The sequence below is a fragment of the Hyaena hyaena genome, unplaced genomic scaffold, assembly GCF_003009895.1.
Source record: "Hyaena hyaena isolate Hyena2069 unplaced genomic scaffold, ASM300989v1 scaffold_1308, whole genome shotgun sequence".
Taxonomy (NCBI): domain Eukaryota; kingdom Metazoa; phylum Chordata; class Mammalia; order Carnivora; family Hyaenidae; genus Hyaena; species Hyaena hyaena.
In genome coordinates, this window is record NW_024081940.1 from 134867 (window position 1) to 146093 (window position 11227).

Consider the following 11227-nt stretch of genomic DNA (forward strand, 5'->3'; position numbering starts at 1 on the left):
ATTCCCTATATTTGCTGAGGTACATAGTGGAATGTGAAGCACACTAAGCCTGGAGGTAAGAGGTAAGAGGCCCGGATTCTAGCCCTTGCTCTGCCGCTAATGTGACCAGGCACATCATAAACTCTGAACCTTTGTTTCTGCATTGGGAACTCGAAGGGTTGGACTTGATGATCTCTAATGGGTCTATCTTGCCACAGGCCTTTTGCAGTGCGGTTCCTCTTAGCAGTCTTCCCACCATCCACACCGGCACCAAATCTTACTTTTTTCCTTAAATCATAGTTAAAACGTTCTTTGTTTTGGGAAACTTTTCCTGATAGCAAAGACTAAATCAAATCTCCTTGTCATATGCTTCCATAGGACTCTCTAATCACCTACCAGGGTTTATATCTCTTGAATGATTACTTCATTATTACTGGTCTTCCCTGCTGGGCTGGGTGACCATGAGGGCATGGACTGTACCTCTTTCAATTCCACAGTGTATCCCTAGGACTCTGCACAGTTCCTTATGTACGATAAATATTTGATAAATATTTATTAAATGAATGACTAAAGTTTATTTATTTACTTTGAGAGAGCAGGGACAGAGAGAGAGAGAGAGAGAGAGAGAGAGAGAGAGAATCCCAAGCAGGCTCCACACTGTCTGCACAGAGCCTGATGCAGGGCTTGAACTCACGAATCATGAAATCATGACCTGAACCAAAACCAAGAGTTGGACACTTAATCGACTAAGCCACCCAGATGCCTTGACTATGAACTTTTTACATCTTTTGGGTCATGATAGAATAACAGCAACTGGATTTACCTCCCACGCTCAAACAACTAGAAAACTGGACAAAATATGCATAACAGTAGTTTACAGACCTTGGACAACAGACAGCACTGGACTGTGATTCTTGAGAGGGAAACAAAGGAACTGAGTACTTCTAGTGCCCCCACTCACTGCCTTCACAGGGATGGGGAGCCCCAACATAGTCTGGTGATCTTACTGGGAAGAGGAAATGCATGAAGAAGATTCTGGTGCAATCACACACACACACACACATACAGAATTTAATAAAACATGGTCTTGTCATCATGTATATTTCTCGCCATGAGTTCTATCCCAAGCTCCAGTCAAGTAGAAGTTAGAGGTTTCCTCTGGTTTTCCTGGCATCTCTTCAATATCAACATCTTTGTCTTAAAGCCTATTTGTTTGATAGTGGTATAGTCACTCAGCTCTCTTTTGGTTACAGTTTGTATGGAGTATCTTTTTCTATCTTTTTATTCTCAATCTGTATCTGTGCTTGAATCTAAAGTGAGTCTTTTAGGGGCTCCTGGGTGATACAGTTAACTCTCCGACTCCTGAATTTGTCTCAGGTCATGATTTTGCAGTCGTGGGATTGAACCCCTCATTGGACTCCACACTGAGCATGGAGCCTGCTTGGGATTCTTTCTCTCTCTCTCTCTCTCTCTCTCTCTCTCTCTCTGCCCTTCCCTGGCTTGTGTTCCTTCTCTCCCAAAATAAATAAATAAACATTAAAAAAAGTAAACTGAGTCTTTTGTAGACAGCATGTAATTGGCTATCGCTTTTAAAAACCTATTTACCAATCTCTGCCTTTTAATTAGAGTTTAATCATTTCCTTTGGTACTTCAGAAATTGTTTTAACTCTTTGAATGTATTTAAAATAGCCAATGAAAAGTCTTTGGTAAGTTTAACGTGAGCTTTTTTAAAGGACAGTTTCTATTCTGTACTATTGTGGTTATTTTTCTCTTGTGTTTGGACCATACTTTTTTGATTCCTTGTGAGTCTCATAATTTTTTTTTTGTTGAAAATGGGACATTTTGAATATTACATATTTAAATAGTATAATCCACTTTGAGTGCTTGTGGTTGATTCTTATATCTTTTTTTTTAGTTACTTTTCTGAACTAATTTTATGAAGTCTGCATTTTTTGTGTGTGCCCCCTGAAGTCTCTATTCCATTAGTGGTCAGCTAATAACTGGAAACACATATCCTTAAGCACCTGGAACCAAAATACATTGTATAAACAAAAAGATTCAGCATAAAGTGGTATGTAACACTCTGTACCTTTTATGAATCCACAATAACAATCTACATGATTTATTAATATTTCTGTAAGACTTGTTTCCTTGAATGTGACATATGCATAGGCTGCACTACATGGAAAATAAGGCTGATATTTCATTTCTACAATGCCCAATTCATTCATTCATTTGTTCATGCGTTCATTCACCAGACCACTTGATGATAGATATTGTGAATTTAAACAAGACACAGATCTTGTTCTTAGGTAGGTCCCAGGCCAGCAGTGTGACCTTGGAAGAGTTTCTTAATCTTTTTGAGGTTGAGATTCTTTAATGATATAATAGGAATACTATCATTAATCTCACTGGGTTGTCATGAGAATTAAATGGGAATATGTGTGTAAAGCTAGTGCAGTACTTGGTGCAAAGTTAATGCTTAAAAAATGCTTTCTTTCTTCATGCTCTTGTCAATTCTCAGAACAACTGAGGTGCCATAAATAACAATGATCACAGTCTGCCATATGCTATTTACATGCCAACTGAGTGCAAAGGGTCTTATGTAATATTTCATTTAGTTTGTAAAACATGGCTATGAAATAGGTATTATAGTAGGTATTAATATAAGTAGCCACTAATAGCAAAATTGAAAGTAGCTCAAAGACATTAAGCAACTTTGTGAGGCCACCACACAGTTGCTAAATTAAGAGTAAGGATTTGAACGCAGGGGGCGTTTCAGTGGCTCGGTTGGTTAAGTGTCCGACTTGGGTTCAGGTCATGACCTCACAGTTTGTGAGTTCGAGCCTCACATTGGGCTCTGTGCTGACAGCTCAGAACCCGGAACCTGCTTCAGATTCTGTGTCTCCCTGTCTCTCTCTGCCCCTCCCCTGCTTGCGCTTTGTCTCTCAAAAATAAACGTTAGAAAAAATACTTTGGATGCAGGTCTCCTTTAGTTTAGCACCTATCTCCTTAACCTTTTCCTACATCTCTGCTGATACTAGCGCTTCCCTCACGAGATGACACATAAAATCGTTAAAGAATTAGTTCCAGGCCAGTAGACCTGAAGGACGATTTCTTGCCTTTCCTTGCCTGTAGAGGGCAGCAGAGAGCCAGACCGAAAGTGGGGAGCACTTCATAATATAACCTTAAACTCTTCTCTACTGGTATTTCTCCTAAAAGGTTATTTTAATTTAGACAATAAAAAATCACAGAGGTCTAAAACTGTAATGAATTCCTAGGAAAGTGAGCCAGGTAGCATTTTTAAATGTTACTTATCTATTTTTCTGATAGCTTTTTAAAAAGAACATTTTTTTTTTTTTTTTTTTTTTTTTGCAGAGAAAGAAAGCAAATCTTGGCCAAAAAGATTAAGCCAATAATAGTTCAGACACTTGTAAAGAGCACTCCCCTAAGTCCCTATTTGAAAAGTTAACCCTTCTGTAGCTTAGTTCTTAGTCAAGATTGAAGAGTTCAAGATCATGTCTTTAAAATTTAAGGGCATTTCAGTTGTCTTTACTCTGGTCTCTTCCCTGAAAATGTTTGTTGGCAGGATTGGGAGCATTCTGCCATAGCCAAAGGCTTCCGATGGCTGTAGTGCTTGAAGTCACCCAGTGCAGATTTTAGAGTGCAGGGAAGCTAAATGTATGACATGGTCACTGCCTGTGGGTCCAGGATGGTATAGTTAAGTCCATTTTTTTAAAAAAGTAATCTCTACACTCAACATGGGGCTCGAACTCATGACCCTGAGACAAAGAAGCACATGCTCTTCTGACTGAGCCAGCCAGGTGCCCCCTCTGTCCTTCTTTTAAAACATTTTGATTTTTAATAGCCCTAAAGGCATTTAGTAAAATAACATAATTAAGACTTGGATCAGGCTTGTATTTAAGGAATAGAGGTATAATTTGCTAAAATTTTGAGTTCTAAAAGTAGTGATAAAGTAAAGTCTAAAATGTTTGTGTATTGTTTGAAGTAATTAAGTTTACCACTTATTGACTTGATTCTAAAATCATGAACTTTAGAATTTTGCCTCTCTTTCATGGCAGTAGACTACAAAGTTACTCTTGACGGCAAGAACTACAGATGCCCCACACTAACCAACCCTGCCCCCCAAAGTCAGCTGAAAAAGTGAATTGACAAATATTTACTGAGTACCTATGCTTAGTACCAGGGATACAAAGATAAGCAAGGCTTGTTTATCGAAGGAAGTGGTGTGGCCCAGTGGGGTTAAAGCACAGCTGCTGATTATCTATCTGTGTGACTGGTACCAGCCAGGTTCCCTGGGAGGTTGACTCTGAGCTGGAGAGTAGACTGCAGGAGGTTAATTTAGGAATGCTTGTGGCATCAACGCCCAAGGAAAGAAGGGAGAGAAAGAAGGACTGAGTACAAGTTGAGGTGCAGTGCCGTCTCAAATGAGGCCTTCGCCGGCCCCATGAGACAATCTGAAGTGACATCTGAGGGGAGGCAATCCCCCATGGGGATCGATAAATGTGGTTGCCTTGAGAGGAGGGCGCAGTCTTGGGTGAGCAGTGCCATAGACAACTCCTCAAGCAGATGAGGGACTAAGTCCTTTCCTAATCCCCCTTCTAAAGGGGGACTTGGAAGGTACACTGCAGCTTCCACACAGTGACCTTAGATAATATTTTTTCACTTTATTGGTTCTCATTTTCATTTGTAAAATAAGTATTTAAAAAATATCTTTACAGAGCCAATATGAAGATTAAATACAACAGTACATGTAATATCCAAGTCATGTCTGACACATGGTAGGGAGTCACAAAGGTTCCCCATTATTACCTTGTTCACAACTTCTCAACAAATGTAACAATTATTCTGTAGGGCATTAGGTTTTCAAAAATGGATAACAACAACAGTTCCTGTCCTCAAGAAGTCTAGCTTGGGGAGGGCCAGCGCATAAAATTGCAATGCAGTTTGGTAAGTGTTTCAATGTTGCATGGATGCCTTAGAAGGCCAGCCTATTCCCTGGGTTGAGTACTGAGTACTTCTCTGAGGAGGCAGTGAGCAGTAAAGCTCAGGAAGGAAGGTAGGAAAGGGGAAGCTGGTATCTAGGATGGCTGGAACTTTGGGTGTAAGAGAGTGAGTGGGGAAGACGAGGCTGCTAGGAGCAAGATGATGAAGGCCTCAAATACCCTTGTGTAGGACTTTGGATTTATGCTGAAAGTACTGGGGATACAATGGAGGATGCTCAAGTGTCTATCAATTTTCCTTTTACAAATTTTAATCTCTCAAAATAACAGAGGGGCGCCTGGGTGGCTCAGTCGGTTGAGCGTCCGACTTCGGCTCAGGTCATGATCTCACCGTTGGTGGGTTCGAGCCCAGTGTTGGGCTCTGTGCTGCCGACTAGCTCAGAGCCTGGAGGCGGTCTTTGGATTCTGTGTTTCCCTCTCTCTCTGACCCTCCCCTGCTCATTGCTGGATCTCTCTCTCTCAAAAATCAATAAAGAAAAACATTAAAAAAATTTAAAATAGAACAGAACAGGCTGGAGAGAGGCAAAGTAAACACAGGGACATCTAATGAGAGGCTGGTAGTAGCTGAGAGCGTGGTGATGGGGTTTGGATGTGGAGGGAAATCAAAGGGGACCAAGGAATCATTGATATTCCTTGATTGCTTGTCTGAGTGACTTAGCATAGAGTTGTGCCATTTTCTATGAGATAAGGGATATTCGTAGAAGGGGCAGACCTGGGGTGTGGATTGGGGACGAGAAGGATCAGTTCGGCTTTAGACATCAAGGTCGAGGTGTTGAGAGGCACTTGATCATTATAGGGCAATCGAGAAACGATACTGTATAGAAGAATCAGAGTTTGGAGTAAAAAAATTGCAGCTGTGGAGAGAAGAGGGAGGTTAACCTCCAGTTGGAGATTCAACCGAGGAAGGAGTGGGATGAACAGTAGAAAATCTAGGAGGTTTTCTAACTTCTGTGATATGTTTTGACAGTATGGAAAAATATCCAATTTCTATCCAGTCAAGCAGCAACTTTCCACCTTTTAATTATTTAAATAAAACTACTCTCTCAGATTATCAAACTCCTCCTCAAAAGGAAGATATGGAGTAAGAGAAAAAATTCATTTTATCAAAATTAGATGGCAAAAAAATCAGACATACCACTTTGAGAAAACTAGCTGAAGTAAAAAAAAAAAAGAACAAGAAAAATAATTTTGTAAAGGAATAAAGAGAATATGAGGAAATGAAAAGGGTAATGTAGAACTTAAACAGAAACCTCTCAATGTTGTATAGCTGGCATACCAGGGATAAATAGGTAAAATAGTAAAAATGAATAAATTAAAAAGTTTGTTGAAATTCAAAAACAGTTGATAATGACATTTTAGCATTTCAGATATAAAAATAGGAAAGGTGAGGGTCGATTTCACGTTCCTATTTTATGAAGTTAAACAGAAACATCCATGAAAGAATTCTACGGTAAATGAAATACACACACTCGTGTTTATTGCTAGTTGAGATCCAATGGGATGAATACCTTCATTCAGGTAGTACACTCTCTTAGATGAGATAGTCGGTTGAGATAAAGCTTAGAATGTGTCTCTTTCAGGTCTGACAAACCGGTTAAACTGCAGCCGAATACCAAAACGGTGGTGTTTTCAATTTGTTGCATTCCTGACAGGTTCCTGGTAGGTTTTTCCTCTAGGGGAATATTATCAAGCGCTACCTCACATCCTTCCCACTAGGCGGCACTCTAAGCTCATGGGAAAGGCGAAGACTAGGTGCCTGCTGAAATCTGCTGCAGGCTGCTTGGTTTGTGGGAAATTGATAGCAGTTTGGATTTTATTAATTGAAACTTCAGAATTGAAATTTTTTTTTTTTAAATAAACGAAGCAACAGGATAGGCCATATGGTTTAACTGAAAGTAAGTAGTCTCTGGAATCCCTGCTCTTCATCTCACATCCCAGTGCATCTTGCAGACCAGTAAGGCAGGATGGATGGCCAGGGATAATATCGGGGTTGCAGCGATGTCTGGGGTGGCCCTCAGGAGATGCTTTGGTCTACTCAAGGAATTTATAGGACCCAACAACCTTGCTCAGCCATACCCACAACAGAGGTGACTTCTCTAACAAGCAGCCTCAGAGGGAAGTGTTTTCACTGCTCACCGGCTGAAAGGAAGACTGCATGGCTGTAGCAGTGACTGAGGGGCCTCACATTTCCATTAACTCAAAGGAAGAGTCCTCTTTACTTATGAGGTTCCAGCCATTGGAACGGGTAGCGATTTTCAACGACTTCGGGGGAAGTTGTTGTAATGCACGCAGCTAGCCTCATGCCAGGAGTCGTTCATCGTGGCTGTTGGTATTAAAGTGTGACTCATGACCCTTGTTCAGTAACCTCCTTTCTCAACCTAAGCCCAAGAGGTAGAGCTGGAACCTGGGATCAGGGGTAAAATTGAGGACTCTCCCTTCACTGACTGCGGAGAAGAAAAACCCACAGATAATGGCTATGATCCATCATTCACGGAGTCTTTATGGATGTAACCAAACATAGGAAAGAGAAGCGCTAGACTGGGGGCCAAAGAGGCTTGTTTTCCATGATGCCCCACCACTTGCTTACTGCATTCATATAATCTTTCTTGTTTGAGGTTTTGTCTGCAAAACGAGAGGTTTGGAGCAGATGACTTGACGAGCTCACAGGCATAGACCTTCTAGGATTGGGAAGTAGAGGCGGTCTGCAAACTGCCACCGTACCACTTCAGGAGAGCTTTCTTAAGCACAGTTGCTCTGTGGGCATGGCAGACTTTCTATGAAGGGGATTTGTGCCTGAGGCTCTTTGGACGAGCTAATTTCTAAAGTACCTCCTGTTAGAATAGATGGATCCCTTGGGTCCATATTACTTGTGAGTAGTTTATAAAGCATTAATTGACTGGGGGCTAAGAGTTCCAAATACCTTACTTTGAAATGCTATTTCCAAGGTTGGTCACAATGCATCCATGTGCAACGAATATACTGAGCCCTCCATGTGTCTATGCCAGCACTGTGACATAGGCAGTCAAGGGCTGCTTAGGGTCTCTGTGGCGGATGGACCTACACTACAGCCCGAAGTACTGAGTACTCTGTTAGAGGATTGCACCAGATGCTGTGGGTCTAACTTCCTGGGCATCCCAGGAGGAATGTCACATAAGGAGCTGTTTCACCAAGGGCCTAGTTCATTGCAGCACGTGTGCACATGCCCTATCACGCAGTGGATGGCTGACAGCGTTTGCTGATTAATGGCTGAATGTATACACATTACAACATGTCGGGTAATTGAGTGCAATGCCTGAAATGCTTCTGAGCACCTGACACATGCTTTTGCATGTGGTCCTCTCAGCATACCAAATCGGTGAACACTATTATTATGTCCATTTTAAATGAGTATCAAGGCTCAGAGAGGCAAGATAATTTGCCCTCTTGGTAAGAAGCAGAACCAAAACTTAAACTTAAGACTGTTCAATTTTAAAGTATATTCTTAACTAGAACTGGAGAAAATTATGAAATGTTTTATAGATACGGAATGCTCCAAAAAGCAAAACCCAATAGATTTTTAAAAAATAGTTTGAGGAAGGTAGTATAAATATATATCTATGTGAACTACATCAACTCTTAGTGAGGCATTCATGTAGCTAAAAAATGAAAGATGTTTCTAAATGTATTTCTTTTAGCACATACAGTAAAAGTCTTATTTTGAACATAAAGTTGTTTGTATATATGTCATAAAAACAATTTCTCTAAGATCCAATTAAATAAATCGTTGACTGAGTATCTGTAGGGTAGAGGTCTGCCACATACCAAAGTATCAGTTTCCCAGACAGTGCCTGGCTGCTTTCGTGTGGCCCAGCCTTATCCACCATACTCTTCCGGTCATCTTTCTTTACCTACAAGGGGCTTGAGCCCATGTGCTCTTGTCACTTTGTCTTCTTTTACCAGGTAAACTTTAATTAATCCAAATGTAGGCCAACCCCCACTTCTTCCTCTGTCTTCTAATTCCTGTCCAGTTACCACAGGAAAATCATTACACTGTTTTAAGCAAAAACACAGACCTTATTTGGGTTAATAAGCATAAGATGACAGGTGATGACTGACAGACGAAGGTCAAACAAAAGAATCCAGAGCCAGCCACCTTCCTACGAGCCCTTTTGTGGCGGGTCGGGACTTGGCCAACTGCCGGCAAGAAGACACTTAAAATAGAATTGTCAGGTATTTTGCAAAGGCAAGGAGCTTCCTCATGTGGCATTAGTTAGGCCTTCAGGGCTTGACATGGTCCCACTCCACCCTAGTGGCACAGAAGGCTAGGAGGCAGCCAGTGCTTTCTTCGCGCCTGTGACCTGGTGCCCTTAACTGCCCCAAGTGTGCGTGTGAACCACCACACGGGAGACTGGCCTTCATGAGGAAGTGGGGATGTTGGGGGCAGGACGGTCTCCCTGCTCGCTTGTATTCTTATAGTTGAGGTGGTCAGAACTGGCATTTTTTAGCACACTTCAGAACTGCATCATCTCTTTGTGTTTGGCCCAGCTCACTTCGAAATCTCCCACTAGAATCTTTACAAAAGTCTCCACTTATGTCACTAAACTGCTTCCCTCAAGTCCTGTGTCCAGGTAAATATGTTATGACGTTGTTGTTTAATTACAAGTTCAAAACCATTTTGTACCATTGCAAACACTACAAATTTCTAGTGTGTTATAGATTAAAAAGGATTTTTTTTAATGTTTTACTTTTAAAAGTTTATTTTTAAGAGAGAGGGAATCCCAGCAGGCCCTGCGCTTGTGTTAGCACAGAGCCTGACACGGGGCTTGAACCCACAAATTGTGAGATCATGACCTGAGAAAAAGCCTAGAGTTAGACTCTTAACTGAGTCACCCAGGTGCCCCAGATTAAAAAGGAATTTTAAGGCGTGCCTTGGTGGCTCAGTTGGTTAAGCATCCGACTTCAGCTCAGGTCATGATCTCACGGTTCATGGGTTTGAGCCTCGTATAGGGCTCTGTGCTGACAACTAGCTCAGAGCCTGGAGCCTGTTTCAGATTCTGTGTCTCCCTCTTTCTCTGACCCTCCCCTGTTCATGCTCTCTCTCCCTCTCTCTCTCTCAGAAATAAATAAAACATTAAAAAATTAAACATTTTAAAAAAAGAAATTTTAAATTTAGTTTGATAAACCACCACTTATTTGATGCACCACTTGGTTAGAACAAAAACCATTTGTAAACTGTATAAAACCTATTCAAGCCTTTGAAATTTAAAATATAGGGTAGATGATGGAATAACGTGGTTAATGAATTCAGTCTGTCCATTAAAAATGTCATTTTAAAAAATGTTTATTTATTTTTGAGAGAGCATGAGCAGAGGAGTGTCAGAGAGAGCGACAGAGAATTTGAAGCAGGCTCTGCACTGAAAGCAGTGAGCCTGATGTGGGGCTCGAACTCCCAAACCGTGGGATCATGACCTGAGCCAAAGTTTTACCAACCAGCGGAGTCACCCAGGCTTCCCCAAAGTAATTTTTTTTTTAAGTTTATTTATAGAGAGAGCAAGAGAGAGCATGCACATGCATGCAAGCAGTGGAAGGGCAGAGAGAGAATCCCAAGCAGGCTCCAGGCTGTGAGCACAGAGCCCGATGTAGGGCTTGGTTCCATGAGCTGTGTGAGATCATGACCTGAGTCAAAATCAATAGACGCTTAACTGACTGAACCATCTAGGCGCCCCCCAAAGTCATTTTTTAATAAAAGATTTCCACTGTATTTTACGTTTACAGATGGATATCTGAATGGCCAAGAATGACGGTATTTATGGCAGGAGGCTGGATGTCAGATTCTGCTCATTTATGAGTGCATACTATGTGACACACTGGGCTTGGCATTTTCATACTCCATTTAGGCCACAAAAATACTGTAGTTTTAAAGGCATTATCTTCCTCTTGCAGGAGGCAGATAGGTTGAGGAATTTGCGGTGAGTCAAACAGAGAGCAGATGGTGGGGCAATACACATAGTAGTTACTGTTAGTTTAAAAATAATTTTGGGGCCCCTGGGTGGCTCTGTTGGCTAAATGTCTAACTTCAGCTTAGGTCATTATCTCACAGTTCAGGGGCGCCTGGGTGGCTTAGTCGGTTAAGCGTCCGACTTTCGCTTAGGTCATGATCTCGCGGTTCGTGGGTTCGAGCCCCGCGTCAGGCTCTGTGCTGACTGCCAGCTCAGAGCCTGGAGCCTGTTTCAGTCTGTGACTCC